Source organism: Balaenoptera ricei, chromosome 18 (assembly GCF_028023285.1).
Source record: "Balaenoptera ricei isolate mBalRic1 chromosome 18, mBalRic1.hap2, whole genome shotgun sequence".
Taxonomy (NCBI): Eukaryota; Metazoa; Chordata; class Mammalia; order Artiodactyla; family Balaenopteridae; genus Balaenoptera; species Balaenoptera ricei.
The window spans coordinates 25848861-25869041 of record NC_082656.1 but is presented as its reverse complement, the minus strand read 5'-3'; the positions used below and the strand labels follow the sequence as shown (position 1 = coordinate 25869041).

The following is a 20181-nucleotide window of genomic DNA, read 5'->3' as shown; positions in this document are numbered from 1 at the left end:
TTGTATTCTGGTGATATATGCAAAGCCAAAGCAGGCCTTGGAAACCTGAATAAGCTCACCTTAGCTTCAACCATGTTAAAGTGAAAAAGCAACAACAACAACAACAAAAAACCCACAAAGTCAATATGATCAAGGGAACAGGCTGACTTCTCTATGCTTGGCCTTTTTGCTGACACCCCAGAACAGTTCCAGTACTCAGAGGACAGGCTGCAATTACTCACTCCCCAGACCTGAAAGGCCGGTTCTTTCACATTGTTCTCCACTTCCCATCATTGGCCACTTGGGCCTACCTGGTGTCACATTACACTCAGGCAGCATTTGTAGCACCTTGCAAAACCATATCACATACCTAGACATGTTCATACCTGTGGTCTCAAGATTAACCCTTTTTCTGAACATGTTCTGAAAACAAGAGAATTTAAAACCAAAGAGAAATACCCAACAGTAATCAGATAGTCTTTTAACCTTGGTCACGAAAAAAAAATTTTACTTTCTCCAAATGGCTGAAAGTGATAATTGTCAAAAATGTCATTTATTGGTGTTTTTATTATGCAAATAAACTGACTGAAGGAACTTTCTTCCCTCCAGCACGCAAAATCTAAACTCTGACAAAAACACACCTAGCTCGGGAACACAAATATGCTGAAATGTGCTTATCAGCCAGACCTGATCAGGCAGTTAAAATTTTTCTTTCTGTAACAAACAAGAATCAGCTCACAAGAAAACTGTTTCATTTCTGTGGCTGTTTATTCCCCTGTTTAATATTATCATCAGAGAAAAGATACGCTCTAGTGCAATGGTTCCCTCATCTGAGAATACGGCAGATTCCCATCAATGACAGCGTTTCATTCTGGCCCAAAGTGAAGGGGAAAAGCCAGGGATGTTGCTGTGAAGTCCCACAGGAGATTTTGCTACAGGACACGGCTCCTGCCATCTCTAACTCCCACACTGCAAAATACTCTTCTAGAAGAGACTGTTACTCTGTCAGGAGAAGTTTCACTCTTAGGAAGAGACACATCATCAGGTGAAAACAAAATCAAAGGTTACATAAAAAGCTTAATGGCCACAGATTGTATTATTAGGTGATAGCAGCTCTATGTGTTCAATTGATGGGTCCTTACTACCTTTACTCTAGCTCCCCTTGTGGTTCTTCACCCTGCAATAGGAGTGATTAACCAAAAATGAAAATATGATCAACTTACTTCTCTACTTAAAACTAACCAACACAATACTGTAAATCAACTATACTTCAATCAAAAAAAAAAAAAAGGGACTTCCCTGGTGACGCAGTGGTTAAGAACACAGGCTCGAGCCCTGGTCCGGGAAGATCCCACATGCTGCAGAGCAACTAAGCCTGTGTGCCACAACTACTGAGCCTGTGCTCTAGAGCCCGCAAGCCACAACTACTGAGCCCGCGTGCCACAACTACTAAAGCCCGCGCGCCTAGAGCCCATGCTCCGCAACAAGAGAAGCCACCACAACAAGAAGCCCATTCACTGCAACAAAGAGTAGCCCCCGTGTACCACAACTAGAGAAAGCCCGCGTGCAGCAACAAAGACCCAACGCAGCCCAAAATAAATAAATAATTAATTAATTTAAAAAAACCTAATCAGTGGCTTCCACTGCCTGTAAGAAAAACTTCAAATTCATTAACAGGGCTGAAGTGGCTCTTCATGATGCCCCAAAAGGTATGAGAAAAATGCAGCCAGTCAGATTTGTAAAAACAGGGTATCTGATCCCCTGCACCAGAAGAGCGACTGGGAATAGTCCACGGACCAAGTTTCAAACGACACCTCGGTCACAATTTTTTTACTACTCTTCACTCCCATCTCAAAAATAGGTACACCAGCATTTCCGCATTTTATAGTCTCTCATGGCCCCCTTACCCCACCCCCGAATTAAAGAAGCCAAAGTCAGCCCTGCCCTAATTCCCCCCAGCCCTGTATGTACTACCCTTTCCCAGGCTTCATCTGTGCTGAATGATAGGCTCAATCCAGATCTCTCCACATCTTCTTTGGTGATCATACCCTTTTATACCTGTGGCATTTTAGGGGCCTCTTCCAAGTCACAGTGGGACCAGACTTCAGGATATAAACTCTAGAGATGCAAAGCATTTTCACCTTTTCCCAAGTCACCAACAAGTTTGATGGACTCAAAGATCCTTGTGCACAAAAATTCCTGCTCACTATGTGTGAGAATATCCCCAATTTCATAGCATACACCTTTTCTTCTTTAAATAATAGAAAGTAGTTTAAATAAGTTTGGATATAATCAAACGATTCTGGCGCTCCATGGCAAGATCCTTAAAATGGGATTCTTCCTACAATCATCCTCGTAACTACCTGGCTCTCACCTAAGATGCTAAACTCAATGACACCAAAAAAACTAGAAGCAGTAAAACCACAAGATGAGAGATGAGAAAGTGGAAGGGCACGGGCTTAGTATAAATTACACATGTAACTTTATATTTTCCCATTGTACATACCTTAAGTTGAAGCAAACTTTAAATATCATTCACAAGTAATATAAAGATTTATAATACAGGGAATTCCCTGGCAGTCCAGTGGTTAGGACTCCGTGCTTTTGCTGCCGAGGGCACGGGTTTGATCCCTGGTCGGGGAACTAAGATCCCACAAGCTGCATGGTGTGGCAAAAAAAAAAAAGATTTATAATACAGAACAGTTCAATTTTTAGGCCTTCCACAACATCCATTTTCAGAAGAAACCATGGTCTACTGATTGACTTGGTGGTAAAAAAAAATTGGTGAATATTTAGTGAACTTCCCCTAAGCTCAGTACTGTGGGAAAGACAAAGAGATACTGCATGGGCTTGTTCCTGTGAAGCTTACAATCTAGTTCAGGAAACAAGACCGAGAGAAAACAACTGAACACCAAAAGTTAGCATTTAATTAAACGCTAATAAAGTTGATCAATACTGCAGCATTTCAGAAGAGGGGATGGTCAAATGGATCAAGGAAACACTTTAGACAATAAAGGACTTAAACTCAACCTTAAAGTGACGTAGGATGTGGAGAGACCACAGGGAAAGGGAAAGACAGTATAGTGTGTGTATGTGCATGTTTGCTTATGCGTGCATACATGTGTACATATGTGCATGTGTGTGCGCACGTGTGTATGTGTGTGTGAGAGAGAGAGAGAGAAGGCTGAGACACAGAAGAATAAAGAGAATCAAAACCAACCAAAGTAAGTTCGGAGATAGTTAACAGCCTGACCAGAGCTAAGAGTTGACAATGGGAACTAGTAGAAAATGCGGTTAAATAAGCAAAGCAAAACCAATTATGGAGGGTCTTGAAAGTCAGGCAGTGGAATTTAGGCTTGATTTGGAAAGAAGAAGTGGAAAGTTCCTGGAGGTTTTCATATCCGGTTGCAACAACAGAGTGTGGTCCCAAGATTACAAAGCCCAGTGCAAGTGGGATCTGGTAACTACCATCTAAAAATGATGAGGACAGTTTAAACAAACATTCCATAGCTTGACTGCTACACTGATAACTTCTAGCCACTGATGTGTATACTGTCCTCCTTAAATTCTTCATTAATTACTTGTAATAGAGATTCTCAACAATGGTTTTTAAACTACCCAGGGTGTGGGGAAATTATTTAAAACAAACAAAAACCACTAGTTTACTTCAACTTTTTGTTCTCTGCCTAAGGATTGGAAGAAGGGAGAAACAGGAAAATAAAATTTTCAAAAAGATATGACTTATTACGATATAACCTTTCTTACAAGTTATTCAATTGAACATCAAAATTGTCCTACATCCATTTGGATACCAGTGAAACTTTGAAATATATGAACTCACTGCATCTATGGATGATTGTATATTGCCATTTAGTATTAAATATTTTGAAAAGATGATGCTGATTCAGTTAGTGAAGAAGGATATGATATCCATGACAGATGAAAGTTTCTTAGTCACTTAATAGAGACTTCTATCACCAACTTTCAATGAATCTTTACTTCCTTCCAGGGTGATGTTTAAAAGAGAGACACTCCTGTAAAAACGTCTAGCTGCGTTAAACTTGCTCTTTGTTAGAGGTATTTTCTGCTTTATGGCTTTGCCTTACTCTTTGGGAGTTCAAGAATTCAAAGTTGCTTTAGTAGATATAACAGGCACTTATTAGATTTTTTAAAATACTTTAACATGAAGACACATCCAGAAATTGTACAATAGCCCAAAAGGTCCATTTACATTATCATTTGTTGGTAATATCTTAGTGTCTAATAAGTGCTTTTACAATTTATAAAGCAGGACACATATACTACTTTACGTAATTCTTAAACATCTCTACAACTACTGATGTTTTTGCACAGATACAAAAAAACCATGACACTTATCCTCAAGGAATTTAAGAAAGAGATGATAACAAATTAGAAATAAATAATAAGAAGAAAATAACAGCTACTATTTACATGTGCCAGGCCTTATGCTACAGTATGTTGCTACATCTGTCATTTAATCTTCATATCAGTAATAACCATGCATTGACAGAGCCAACCAAATAAGGGCAAAAGGACTTTGTCATGGTCACCACCATACTCCCACAGCTTACACAGACGGCCCATGATAAATATTTGTCAAAGGAACACTCAAGATGCTCAGAGAGAGTTTGAGCACGTCTGACTTCAGCTCACGCTCACTCATCCATTCACACACTCCACTGAGTACCTACAACATGTCAGACTCTGTTCTAGGTGGCAGGAATACAGCACAGAACAAAACAGACCAAAACTTCTGCCTTCGAAGGGCTTCTAATCTAGTGATCTTGATGTTCCCCCTCAAAATATTCTGCTTTAAAAATGTGAGATTGTCAGGCAATACAGTTATCTTACAACCCATGAACAGAAACTCTGGCCCTCTCCTCCCATGTCTAACTCCCAGCTACCTCTCAATCCCTGGCAACTAGACACAGAAAACGCGACCTCTCCCACTCGAAGTGGACAGTAAGAGTTGTGGGAGAATTTCTTACCTTTCAGACAATCTGTAGGCACATAAGGAGAGGGGAAGGGAAAATTTGAGGTGAAAATAGATACAGCTAAATCCAATGGCTGACTTCTTCCAGGCAAACCTCAGGGCCTCTATTTCACTTTAATTTTTAATTTGACTTTGAGTTAATTGAAATTTAACAACAACTAAAAAGTTTATTGGAACTTTTTTAAAGCATTCCCTTCACAAATATAAACACTTCAAGGAAGAAGAGAAAATTCTCCCTGTATTATCTTTTCCTATATACTAGATGGCCTTCAGAAATCATATCAGTACTATCTACATTCTTTTATTTATTTCACAAGTGCTCACTATGGACCTATTTCCCAGACACCAGTGGGTAAGGGAGAAGGACAGGAAAGAAACACTATGACACTATGGGCAATCAGTCTATCAGCTAAGACACTATGGGCAATCAGTCTATCAGCTAAGACACTATGGGCAATCAGTCTTTCAGCTAAGACAAAAGATATAGCAGAAGTGGCTACAAAGCTTATTCTCCCATATTATTCAGTAATTATTTGCTGGGGGGACATTCCAGATAGAAGAAGCTAAGGTAAACCTAAAAGGTTAAATCACTGAATAATAGGTAAGATAGTAATTTAATGAAAACAAACCTTTTCCTAAAAGGACACAAGATTTAGCATCAGAAGACCTGTATCCAAATCCTAGTCCTGCCATTTACCAACTTTATTTTCTTGGATAAGTCAACCTCTGTGGCCTTCCTTTCATCATCTTAAAGTTGTACCTAGTAAGATTTTACTTTGTAATCCATAAAGTGCTCTAAAAGTTTTAAAGAATACTGATAGACCAAAATACAAAAATAAATTAATGCTTGTCAAAATTTTGAGACCAACATATTAGCTTATCATTTCATATTGCATGTATACCATAGACACAAATTTGAATGCCAGTCTTTTATGACCTATAAAAATTTCACAAAAGTAAACACATTTTATATTTTCTATATCAAACATCTAATTGTGATCCCTACAACCCATATAATACAAAACAAGCCTACAACATGCCTAGAATCAACAAGTGACAAAAGTTTAATGAAACAAGCTTTATACCTAACTGGTCTCCCTAATGGGTCTCCCTAATTAGAGCAGCAATTGTACATCTGTGTCTCTGTTCCTCTCATCGTGGTTTAACTGACAGGAAGCAGAGAACAAGATATGGCATACAAACGTCAAGTATTTCCTGCCTTCTCTGCTACATCTTTATGTCTTGTTTTATAAATAGTCCCATAGTTTATGTGAAAAGGTATCAAAGCCTGGTGTCAGAAGCATAAGATAGAATTGGTAAAGAGTGTTTATGAAAACAGAACAATTAAAAAGGTATTCTGAGGTTGGGATCTAAGTTCATTACACACATGAAGACTCGTTATTAATAGATTTCTTAAGATGTGTTCTTAGGAGTAAGTACCTTACAAATTAAGACTTGAAAACCACAATGAGTGAGTAAAAAAATCAAGTCTCTGAACAACAGAACAGCCCCCAAACTGTTTTACCCAACTGGTTAGATAAATAGCATGTGACCACCTAGACAGAAGACGCTCTCCCCACCCTCCTTCACCTCTCAAAAAAGATAACTACCACCAAAAACAAAACAAAAAACAAAACAAACTTTGAACAACTGACTCAAAACAGCAGGACAGACACCTTGCCTCTTTGATCTCTGGTCATTTTTACCATGGCTTCTTGTGAGCACTTCTTCCAGATTACAATTTGTGTTCACCCCCAATCAAACTATCTCCACTCCCTTGCTCTCTTCTCAGTATATCCAAAACATGGCTCACATTATTTATTCACATATGTTCACCAACTATACACAAAGCAAACAGAACTCCATTCCCAACAGGTGAATACTTATTACTGTTTTAAGTCATTTTAAGCAAGCTTGCAATTAATTACAACTAACACAGAGATGCTCACTTTTCATCATGCCTAGCTGCCTCCCCAACTAATAATTCCTAAGAATCACCTCAATTCATCACTCATATGCGTCATATTCCATAAAAACTTGGGCACAATACAGCCACCTTCTCCATTGGTCAATTCTTACCTAAGCTATAAGCTACCACAACTACAATTTCACCAGGCTATAGTGCTATTTGTCTCTAGGTCAATGTCCACAATGACTCAATATTTTACTGCAAGTAAGCTCATCTTATGGTCTTTCTTTCCTAAAGAGAATTTAATATACATGTAATAATCAGCTTTAAGCATGGCACCATGTTCCTAAAGCAAGTAACATTTCTTAAATGAGTATCTTGGAAAACAATTTCATTTTTATTCAGTATTTTTCAATGAATATATCTAGTTCATTCTTTTCAATGGTGTAAGAGTTACCAGTGCCTTCCTAGCATATCTTTAGTATATTTCTGCTCTTACTTGTAAATGTATTACCCTCAACTGTCCCCAGTATCTAGGGAATAAATGCTCCCTGAACCTTAAGGGAATTGTCCATTTCCTTACACGTTAGCTCCCTTCCCACAGCCTCTGGCTCTGATGCTTGGGTCAAACCACCCGAAAATGGTCAGAAAAGTCTCAGGACATCTGCAGAGAACCTGGCGTCTACCACTTCTCAACAATCAAATACGCTAACCATGGTGAGCAGCTGTTCTATTCTTCCAAGTGCAGACGAACAGTGCACCTTCCTTTCAGTTTATTCGGAAGACTAACAGGTTATAAATGATCCTATAACAGCCCACATATTTGTCTCTGATCCAAAGACGAAAGGATCAAATATAACACCCAGCTTAACAGTTCATGCCATAAAACGTTCTGAATAAACAAATAACTTACACAAATCTTCTGTTTCTAAATATGAACTGTCTCTCAAACTAAAACACATATAACATTAATTCTGATTATTCTAATTTAAATCTAAAATCTTCACATTCTTTTTCTTTATGCTTTAATATGTGTTTTGTGTGGTATATATTTAACCTTATATAAATAGTATAATACTGTATATATTCTTCCAGCATACTTTAACAAGCTTCTTTAAGACATAAAATTCTAAATAAACACAAAGGTTACTTGGAAAGGAATTTTAAACATTCGCTAGGACTCAGTGCTTAGAAAAATATTATTACCAAAGAAAGATAAATCATGATTATTAGGCTTCCATTATAACAAACAGAAATATCTAAGATGCAAAAAGCAGCCCATCTTCAGTGATGCCTCTCACAAAGTGTTCTGACCTTCTGCAGAACAAAGGCTATAGCCCACCTTAGGAATGGCATATGTAGAGATCTAAACAAGAAGCTTGGCGGTCTAACCTCTTCTAACTTGCCTAAAAGGTGCAGGCTACACACTGCCACCAACACAGCATTGGGGACTTCCCTGGCAGTCCAGTGGTTAAGACCCTGCACTTCCAACGCAGGGGGCACGGGTTCAATCCCTGATCCGGAAACTAAGATTCCACATGCCACACAGTGCGGCCAAAAACACAAAATATGGCATTGCTTCCATCAGCATGGATATGTTCTAAATTGCCATAAGAAAATCTCTGGCTGCTGTATTCTCCAGCATCAAGAATTCTCCCTAACAGACAATAAATAATTGTTGAATGAAATCAATAAATTATATAGGATGAAAAGGAATATAATAATAAAAAAAAAAATCCAGGAGACCCCTGAATTGCATGACTTTTAAGAACCCTTCCAACTATAAAATCCTATCATTTCTACTTCCATTTTTTCCTCTTTGTCCCTGCCACTACTTACACGGACACTGTGAAAAAGAGCTCAAAAACGAGAGCCAAGGGATGACTGCAAAAGCAAAACACTGGATTAAGATCTATGTTTCCCTTTTTATAGCAACTCCCACATTTACATTATTAAATTTTGGAAATCTTATATAAAGATTCCATATCAAGTTTATAACAAAAAAAGTCACTAAAGATGCAGGAATTACTATCATTATAGTAAGGATTTTAAGGAAACAAGATGACACCCATATCAGGAAGCAAGATGAAACACTAATTATGGCAATAAATCTGGTTAGATGTAAAAGTCTAATTTGGGGTTTTAGCTACTTAAAAGTTTATCAGTGTCAATTAATACTATATCAATTATGTTTTATGAATCTTTGTTCTAAAATGTGTTTTTGAAAAATATTTGAATGTGTGATGATTCTAAAGACTAAAGTATTTCTAACAAACTATAGCTCCAATGGATCTCAACTGGAAATTATCATTTACTCATCAGAAGTATGCCTAGAGGACCTCCCTGGGGGCACAGTGGTTAAGAATCTGCCTGCCAATTCAGGGGACGTGGGTTTGAGCCCTGGTCCGGGAAGATTCCACATGCCATGGAGCAACTAAGCCTGTGCGCCACAACTACTGAGCCTGCGCGCCTAGAGCCCATGCTCCGCCACAAGAGAAGCCAAGCAATGAGAAGTCTGCGCACTGCAGAGAAGAGTAGCCCTCGCTCGCTGCAACTAGAGAAAGCCTGCGCGCAGCAATGAAGAGCCAACGCAGCCAAAAACAAAAATAAATAAATAAAATAAATTTATTAAAAAAAGAAGTATGCCTAGAGCCATCTTGTTAGTTATGTGGGACAGATACACGGTCTTATTATAACTTAATTCTGAATCTACCTAATCTCCTTCACTGAAATGGTGATTTTTTTTTAACTGATGTAGAGTTTATTCACCACTTTTTTTTTTTAAATCAACTTCTACTCCTCATCAAATTAAACATTATTTCTCAGTTATGTATAAATGTGGGGCAAAAATAAACTACCCCTTATATAGCACAATTTACTATGAAATAGTTCAACCAAAGAAAGAATACATTGACATAACCATCACCCGGCTTCACATTACATTAACACTTTTCCATACTTTGTTTCAGATTCTTAAGAATAAAAAAGTCAAATATAGTTAAAGCCTTCTATATATCCCTCACCAATCTCCTCCGACTATTCTAAAATTGATGTTGCCCCAACTGTCTATATTTTATACCTTTATTTCATACATATCCATAATAATATTGTTTTTATGTACGTAATAGGGATTATAATGTATCTATTCTATCAAAATTTGTTTTTTATTCAAAATTATGTTTGAACTAATTAAACTCTAGTTAATAAATGACAGGCATGCTAAACTGCTTAGTGTTTAGTGGTCAAATATACTAATGTTTGCAACTTACTCTAAAGGCATCAACTGCCCATTTGTTTAGGGTCCTGGAAGATTTTAGTCCCCAGGGCAAAACACCATAGTAAGATGCTGAATGGGTAGGAAGGCATCAATAGCAGGCATCTGTTCCTAGGAAAGATAATGAAAAACTCTAAAGTATCTTAAATATTCATTCTCTCCATACTCTTTGTAAACTCTTCACATATGCTCTTGCACGTATGCTCCAAGAATTATGTGCAAGAGTGTTCCCAAACTGGAAACAATCTACTGCCATCAACAAGAAAGAATAAATACATTCCGATACAGACAATGCAATACTACACTGCAATTAAAATTAAGTAAGATAAAGCTCATAGAGTTAAACGAAAGAAGCAAGTCACTATAGAATATATATGGTGTGATCCATTTAAATAAAGTTCAAAGGGGTAAAACTATAAAGAAAAGCTTATCACAAAAATCAGGATAATAGTTATTTTTAAGGAGAAACAAACATGGGCAGAGTGGGGGATTTCTTTTTTTCTTTTTAAATATTTCTTTCTTTCTTTCTTTCTTTGGCTGCACCGGGTCTTAGTTGTGGCACTCGGGATCTTCGTTGCCGCATGCGGGATCTTTAGTTGAGGCCTGAGGGATCTAGTTCCCCGACCAGGGATCGAACCTGGGCCAGTTGCATTGGGAGCAGGGAGTCTTAACCACTAGACCACCAGGAAAGTCCAGCTGGGGGATTTCTATCTTAATAAACATGCTCTATTTCTGTTGTGACATGGGTAAACACTATGTAATTACATTTAAACTGTATACGTTTTATACGTTCCCCTACATGCACATTTCAGTTTTAAAGAAAAAAGAATAATGAATTGCTCCAATACTCAGCTTCCATTCAGTATTTTGGTATAAAAAATAAGATGCACATAAACTAACAGTTATTAAATCAACACCTCATTTTTATAGTTTTATTGTAAAATTTTCTAGTTTCACTGTTTACAGGGCTGTTTTCTAAAACACAGAAAATAACCAATTTTCTTTAATTTAGATTTGTAAAACTGTACCATACAACTCTGCACAAATACAATGACCACTGTATTACTGAGCATCTATCACACAGAAAATGAACTTTACATGACTTTACATCATGTACAGTCACACTGGTTCCTGCTACCTTGAAGAACTTTCTATTCCATGGGGTAGAAGACTGGAAAAGGATAGATCCAAGAAAATACAAATTTGAAAAACCAAAAAACCAAAAACTTGTATAAGTGGTTGCCTTTAGGCAGCAGGACTGAGAGTGGGAAGGGGTAGAGAGGCTGCTTTACACTAAAGGCTTTTTATTAGATTTTTAAAAATGTGCATCATTTTGATAGCTTTTTAATATAAAAATTATTAAATCAATTTTCATAAAAACTCCAGAAGGCATTCATATTGTTTACTGTTGTGCTTTTTTTTTGGTTTGTTTTGATGCTGGCAACCAATCTCAAGTTACAAAATATGGAGATAAAAAAGAGCTGAGAGCTTCCCTGGTGGCGCAGTGGTTGAGAATCTGCCTGCCAATGTAGGGGACATGGGTTCGAGCCCTGGTCTGGGAAGATCCCACATGCCACGGAGCGACTAGGCCCGTGAGCCACAATTGCTGAGCCTGCGCGTCTGGAGCCTGTGCTCCGCAAGAGAGGCCGCGATAGTGAGAGGCCCGCACACCGTGATGAAGAGTGGCCCCCACTTGCCACAACTAGAGAAAGCCCTAGCACAGAAACGAAGACCCAACACAGAAATAAATAAATAAATAAACAAATAAATAAATAAATAAATAAAATAAGATTTACAACTAATTAAAAAAAACAAAAAAAAAAAGAGCTGATACCCTGCTACTCAGCATTAAAAGGCAAATGAAAGAAGAGCTCTGAATTCCTACAGCGGTAAGAGAATGAAAGTGAAAAGAGAAGTTTAGGAACAGTTTTCTGATGATGAGGACAATATTAATTCAGATACTTATTTACTGGAAGAGAAGGAAATCAAAATGCTTCTGCACAGAAATTTGTTCAGCCAAAGCTCAGCTGCATAATTTATCCCCTCTACCAACAAAGCAAACAGCCCAGGAGTTATTTTTTTCAAAAAGGGTGGGGTGCCTACACATTTGTAGTATAGCTCAATAGCCACTTTTACTCTAGTATACAGATCGTCTGACAAGACACAAAGACAGAAGTGACAAATAACTTTCTCTTTAGGAGTTCCTCTTCTACTAATGGGAGAAAGATTGCTCAGACAGTTGAAAACTGCCCTAATCATTTAGGTTGACTCAATGATATTACTAATTTAATTCCTACCATTTATATGAAGCAGCTCCTAAGCAAAGGAGCAAAATATTCTGGCCAACTGATGGTAGCAAAATTATATTCAGACCATTCAACTCATGGGACTCTTCTTCCCATTTCTATGAGAGTCTGTGAACACCTATGTCCCATTAGACAAGATGTAATGTAATGCAAAGCCTACAAATATGCAATCAACTATGCAGTTAAATGTCCAAAGAAACTCATACCGTAAAAAAAAGTTACTCCCTCCCAGACTCAATTACAAACACTAATAGTGTATTTCCCAGGAGAGAAGGGTTTTCTAAGACTATAATGCTACCCTAAATCAGGAAGGGGCTGTTTTTGCTCTAACCCAAGAAAAACAGAATGGAGAGATACCATGAAGCACCAAAGGGGACTAAAAAAAAAACTAACATTGGAGAGAGTGTGATGGTTCGCTGAGAGATAAAGAAGAGGCTAATTATACCTGAAAAACAAAAATAATTAGTTTAATTATATATTGTGGTCAAGATGGTAGTGAATGGGGAGCCGGAGGAGAAAAAGTAGAATTAGAGAAAAGGAAACAGGGAGAGCCACAAAGTTGAAAAATATACCACAGCAAAAAACTGGAACAGAGGAAGGGATAACCAGGGTAGGGAGACGAGGCTAAATAAGTTCTAGTGACTTTTCTTACTTACTAGAGGCCGTGGGCTTCAAAATACCATTGTTCCTTAAAAATTCAGATATTAAAATGCTAAGTAACTCATTAATCACTCTTCACAGCTCTTAAGCCTGCAAACTCTCCAAGAAAGTGTGGCAGCCCGTGCATCGCAGTCATCTAGAGTACTTATTAAAATTGCAGATGGATAAGTCAAACCCCGGGGCCTAAGGAACCAAAATCTCTAAGTTGAAGCCAGGTGATTCTCTGTTACACCAAAGGTCAAAAATTACTACTTTAAAGGTAGTATACTACCAGGCAGGTGTTAATTACTTCTTTGGTTACAATGTGTAGGCATCAGAGATTAAGTTGAAGGCCACATGCCCTTTAAAGATTTGCTACCACTAACTTTAACAGGACCTGCCCAACTGAGCAGCCAAGGGTTTAGTGCAGCAAATAACACCGGCCTATACACTTGTGCTTGATACTCTGTCAAAGGTTGAAAAAGATGAAGAAATAGAATAAAACATCTCTGCTCGCTAAGAGCTTATATTCTTATTCTTATTGAAGACACTCTCCTTAACCTACACAAATGCTATTCATTCTTCAATACTCATAATTCCTAAAGACTCAGACTTTCCTGCCTATTTTAAGCCTCAGTCACCTTTCACCTCTAGGCAAACAGTCTGAACCGAAATTTAACAACTCAGTGGTTTGGTTCCATTCTTTACTTATTTCACCTACGTTTTCCCAGTAAGAATCTAAGTTTGTGAGATGAGAGCCCAGGTCTTCTAGCCTTCTGTGCCCTGTTCGTTGCTTAGGACAATGACGACCACACTGTGGAGAATCTGACACTGAATTAGGTTAGGGGACTTGGAAATTTAGAAGATTCAACAGTCATATGCAAAGCATTTTAAAAATCCAAATTTCAGACCTAAAGAAAGGCAGATCTAAAGTAAATTTCAACCACCATAATAAAACACATCAAAAAGTGAATAGACAAAGAGTTTGTATTCCCCAGAAGATTCTAAGAATCAAGTGCCTGGTATGTAAAGTAAACTTTCAAAGAAGAAGAGTAGGGTACAACAAATGGAATGAGATTATTAGTTACAGGAAGGTTAAAGTCAAGATTGTACTTATGTTAGAGTTTAGAGACCTCCAGATTTTTGTAAACATATGCAAAGTTTAACACACACACTTTAATAGAACAAGGTATCATACTAAACAGTATATGCCCTCCCAAAAGAATATGAGGTAAAATTAAAGTGGAAATAAACCTGTCTTTGTATCTGGAAGTTCAACGTAAATTCCCAAGTCCTTGTATTTCCATCTCCCCTAGGCCCATCTTAAACATGCAATGTCACAATGCTTCAACTATGAAAAAATTCTAATAGTAGTGAAAAAAAGCTGTTGTAGAAATTCTCATCCTCTCTCTGATGAAAAAGGAAACTAGTTTGAACACATTTTCAAAATCATTAGTTAATTCATTTGGTCATACCTTATCACCAAAATGATCACCAAGCAACTTAATTAAGGTTTTATTTACTCTTGAGGAAATACAGACCATTTCAAACAAAGCATCACTTGTTGGTGTGGGCTAGCATGAGCAGCTCCAGGCTAGAAGGCCTGCCATCAAGCACTACATAACCCTGAGCAAGTCACAAGACCTCTTTGAGCCACTGCTTCTTCAACTATAAAAGTGAGGCAGTTGGATGATCTTCAGTCTTTTTTAACGCTAAGTTCTTCAAATTGGTAATTCTAAGTTTAATTCTGATGACTCACTTTAAACTCATATTCAACCTTATAAAAGGAAAGGGGTGGGATGGGAAGGGGACTGCCTAATAAGTCGTACTGGCCTTCCTTTGCTTCTATGCTTTTTTTTTCCTCCCTTCTCCCTGAAGCCCCACCTCAGTCTTCTCCACATAATAAGAAACTGAAATATATGACTGGTATTTATTTTTATTTGAATTACACTAATGTCTTCATTTTAAGAAACTAAATTCTTCTACTTCTCTTTAATAAATAAAATCTTAATTATTTGCTTATTTGTGTGCCCCTTGATTTTTCTCTGTGGGTCACTGGCCTTTAAAAACTCAAAAAAAAAAAAAAAAGAAAGAAAGAAAGAAAGAAAAGGAAGGGAGGGAGGGAGGAAAGAAGGGAGGAAAAAAAGAGAGAAAGAAAGGCAAAGAAGTTTCATTAGATTTTTCACACAGAGCAGACTAGAAGTAAATACAACCTCTGCTTACTCAAAAGCTGACTAAACCAGCAATATGCAAACAAAGATGACAGCAAATGGCTCAGAGCTGAACTGGTAAAATGTCTGCTTGTGCCTGTCTTATAAGACCACAAATTGAGATCTGATAATATGAACAATCCTTTCAAAGAGTAAGAAATAATAGTTGACTGCCTAGAAATCTTCACTTTCATCTGACAGGCCTTCAAGCAGTTAGAAATTTATTAGCAGCGAATTCCCAAAGAACTAGCTAAATATCATTACAGTCAATAATAAATGACTTTGCAAATTTTATTTCTAAAAACTGTATTTGGAATCACTGCATATTCAAATTTTACTTTCATTCAAATTTTAGTTTTACAAATAACTTTCGTAAGCAATATACTGCTGCATCCAGCTTCTCAGAGCACCTAGAACTTCAAGGCACACCAGAATCTCCTAATTTCAATAATGAGAAATATTTCAGGAAAAAACTAAGCAACCTTTTCTAGGTATTTTTTTTTTTTATTCAAAACAAGCAAATTTTAAGTATAGTTGTGTAGACAGAAGGTTAATACTCTTTACTTTTTCTTTTTACACAAATCAAAATACTACGTTTCCTCAGAAACTAGCTATGCTTCTAAGGCTGTTACTCAGAATAAGTTTCCAGTGTGAATTATAAAACTTTATTATTTTTTTCTAATAGCAAATGAATCATTCTAGCCTGTCTTCCTCTTTATTTAATAATCACTTTAACTTGTTATCTAAATGACCATTCATTTTACTCAAACTTATATTTAGTTTTCAAAATTAAATGTTTAGTATAATTTCATTTACTTTAAAGAAAGAAAAAAGGATATTACAAAGGGCATTACAGTCAATGAGCAACACCTATGACTGAGGTGTCCCCAAAGTTCCCCTTAACTAAAACGCCAAAACAAAATCTTCGCTCTTGGAACTTTTCTTAACACCCAAATCACAGGTGAATAATATAGTTTACTTAATTGTAAATTACAGGGTACCCTCACAAATACAATTACATTTTAAAAAATTAGAATTTGACCTAGTTTGCTTTGTAGTATGAAAAAGAAAGTAAGAAAAATCTCCTTTATTCTCAAGTCATATGGGGGGAAAAAAAATCACACAAAATATAAAAAATGCTTTACCAAGAAGATCTAAAACTTTCCAGAACTTGAGTGCTTTGTTTCCCCCTAGTAGTGAAGTTCAATCAGGCATGTGACTGACTACACACATTTTTTCCAGAGAGTTAAAGAACACATTCAGCCCTGTTCTTCGACAGGTAAGAACCACCCTCCGTTTATCAGGCTCAGGAAACAGCCAGAAGCAAACACGCAAAATCTTAACACGTTACCTTCAAATAGTCTCGTTCTCTTTAGATACTGTCCTTTGGGCTTGAAAGTAAAAAGCAATCCGGCAAGTTTTGTGCTGTTAAAATGGCTCCTGTAGATTGGGGAAGTGGTGTCTGTGCTTCAGCTTATGAGTCATATGTGAGACTGAGTGTTTCTAAGGGAGGCACGCCCATGTTGCCGTGGACCCAATTACTCTGCTAGGTCAGACATGCGAATCCACAGGTGAAAACGGGGAGAGGGGTAGAAAAAGGAGAGAGGCACAGCCAAGGAGCAAGGTCTACCTTGATTAAACCATTACTCAGCTCAGGTTAATTACCATAATTTAAAATTAACAATGAGATAGAATCAGAGTCTGTAAGGAAGCAAAATGAAAAACCTGTATGTTGTTTTAAAAAATAAAAATCTCAATTTTTAAAAGTTATTTTAATATAGCAACTAAATAAAACTATGAAAGAAAAAAAAAGTAGGGAAGGGAATGGAAGAGAGACAGCAAACTTTCTGGCTTTTAATGTAACAATGGCCTGCTGAGTCTAACCTGGCAACTCATTAACTCTTATATAAAAGGGGTATATTGCTATATAATCTGGAAAAGCTAGCACACTGTAATACCAGATGCAGATTTATACATTCGCTAAACAGATAAAATCCACTAGAAAATTCAAAGTTCAGTGGAAAAATAAGTGTGAATTACTAACCTGGTTTTCAGAATAAAAAAGCAAACTTAGGGTTAGAAAGGAACTAAAGTTCAATATAGCAAAATGATTTTAAATAGAATTGCAAGCTTGACAAAGCTCTATTTGAAACAAATTATCAATGCAATCACGGTTCATAACTCTACTACTGCCAAGTGATAGCCACAGTTTTCTTTACCTTCCAAACAAAACTGTCCACACATAAAAGCCAACCGTGTGCAAAGCACCCTGCTACGGCTCTGGTGAGCCCCAGGGTGTCAACAAAGCATATGGCCAGTGCAGTTTTCCTCTCCAAGTCATCGTACATCTGACAATGTGCCCAAGCAGTGGAAACGGTAATTACTACAGCTACTTACCCTGTCCTCTGGGTGAGTATTTATTAATTTATTCTAAGAGCTTAAATTGATCAGAATGGCTTGAAAGCATTAAGCACTTCCAAAAGTACTTGAAATGAAGAAGCGCAACTCACTAGCTAGCCTTCATCCTATCTTTTACAAAAAGTAAATAAGATTTAGCAAGGTTTTCTTCCTTTAGTTAATTACTTGGAAGTAATTATTCTGCCTTACTAGAGGCACAGCTGAGGGGACAAGCTGTCACTGACAGGAACTTTACAAACTGCTACAAAACATAATGATTGTGAACTAACTTTCTGCTCATTAAGTGCCTGTTTATCCATGCCACTGAACACTGCTTGACTAATATTTTTACTAAAATAATCTCCACGATTTAACAAATTATTAATAAAAATTATGCTAAAAAGAAAAATACATCACATTTTCTACTGACAAATGTCATATTTAACTTGCTTTAGAGCTCATTTATCCAGAATGACTACTTGGAACCCAAACACCAAGGAAAAAGGTCCTCTGAGCAGTCACAGGAAATTTTCACTGGAAAATCCCCCAAGTCGTTTCCCAGAGCTAAAATTTATCTTAGATAATATCCACAAATAAGCCTAACAATCTGATTATCTTTCACCTAATCAGAATTAGAAGTTATAAGTGGTGAAAGAGGGACTAGTGAAAGGATGATGTCGACCCAACAGGTGACAGAGTGGATAATGAAAGAAGATTTTTAAAAAACATCTAACAGTAGGACTATAACTTTAAAAGTACTGGGGTCCGAAGCCCTGACTCTGAAAGGTCAGTAAGTTCTACATACTCCCTGAGGATATCACCAAATAGTAAGTGCCTAGAAGTCAGCATTATTATGATAAAGGTTTTTAAAAAACAAATGACTAACATCAAATGCGTGAAATTTTTTATGAAATATAGATATATAAAAGGGTTCGCTTCTGCTATTGAGAAAATCCTTTTGTATCAAGCACCTTATTACTTGATAATGGCAGATATTCGTACTGTAATTTAAAAGTACTTTTGGCCACCGCTATGTAGAAGTGAAGTAAGAGTTGTAAAGTAAAAATAATTACCCCTCTTCAACAGAAACAAACATCTTAGTTGTTCCCAAAGAGGCAATCCAGAGCTGCTACTGTAATATATTGCCCCTTTGCTCAGGGGTGTCTCTATAAGCATTATCTTACCACCTACAGGAATTGGATCCTGGTTCTATTCACAGCTCCCAAAAATTAATCTCCACCAAAAAAACAAACACACAAACAAACAAAACCTGGCAAACAGTTCAGCACAGGTTGAGTTCAAATCCTAGCTCTGCTACCTATTAGCTGTGTAATCCTGGGAAATTACTTCTAACAGTACCCACCTCCAACTCAAAGCATTATTGTGAGAATTAAAGTCAGTTCATATACTACTATTTGGAATATATAAAGAACTTTCACAACTCAAAAATAAGAAAACAAGCCAATTTTTTAAATGGTCAAACTATTTGAACAGATACTTCACCAAAGAAGAGATACAGATGGTAAATAAGCAGAGAAAAGATCTCAACGTCATTACTCAATAGAGAAGAGCAAATTAAAGTCAGAATACCACTACATACCATTACAGTAGATTAAAAACAACAACAACACTAACAATACCAAGGGCTGGTGAGGATATGGGACAACTACAACTCTCACACACTGTTGGTGGGAATGCTTATTCGGAAAGCAGTTTAGCAATTCTTTATAAAGTTGAACATACACTTATCCTACAATCCAGCTGTCCTACTCCTAGATATTTACCCAAGAGAAATGAAAATATGTGTCTATTTAAAAAAAAAAAAAACTACATAAATATTTATAGCAGTTTCATTCATTATCACCAAATACTGGAAACGCAAATGTCCACCAACTGGTGAACAGATGAACGCATTGTGGTACATCCATACGGTGGAATGCTATCAGCAATAAAAAGGTATTAACTTCTACACTTCTGACAGATGATACAGTATGGATGACTCTAAAAGCATTAGGCTAAGTGAAATAAGCCAAACTCAAAATATGTACTGTATGATTCCATTTATATGACATTCTAGAAAAGGCAAAACAAAAAAGACAGAAATTATATCAGTGGTTGCCAGGGGATGGGAATGAGGGGAACGGGTTGACTACAAAGGAGAACAAGGGAACTGTTTGGGGTGATGGAAATATCCTGTATGGTGACTGTGGTATTGGTTATAATACCTGTACATGTCAAAAATCGCAAAACTGTATAACTAAATAGGGCAAATTGTACTGTATATAAACTATACCTCAACAAATGTGACTTGAAAAAGAAATCCAGTTCATGTACAATACAGTACTAGGCGCTTAGTAAACACTTCATAAACATTAGCTGTTATTATTATGCTTCATAGTAGAAGCAACCAGTATCAAATACTTCAGGATGACAAACTTTAGGTCTCTAAATTT

General features: G+C 36.9%; 1 protein-coding gene across 4 annotated transcripts in view; it reads right to left on the bottom strand.

Moving 5' to 3' along the window:
* ELF1 (E74 like ETS transcription factor 1) overlaps nt 1–20181 on the bottom strand; it is a 104845-nt gene that overhangs the window by 59238 nt on the left and 25426 nt on the right. The window contains exon 1 of one of the 4 annotated variants that reach the window (XM_059902558.1): nt 16683–16790. The exons of 2 other annotated variants lie outside the window; for them this stretch is intronic. The gene's annotated coding sequence lies outside the window, so the exon portion shown is untranslated. Of the gene's footprint in view, nt 1–10171; nt 10190–16682; nt 16791–20181 lie in introns of those variants that run through there. One more of the 4 variants, XM_059902559.1, reaches the window with a different exon arrangement.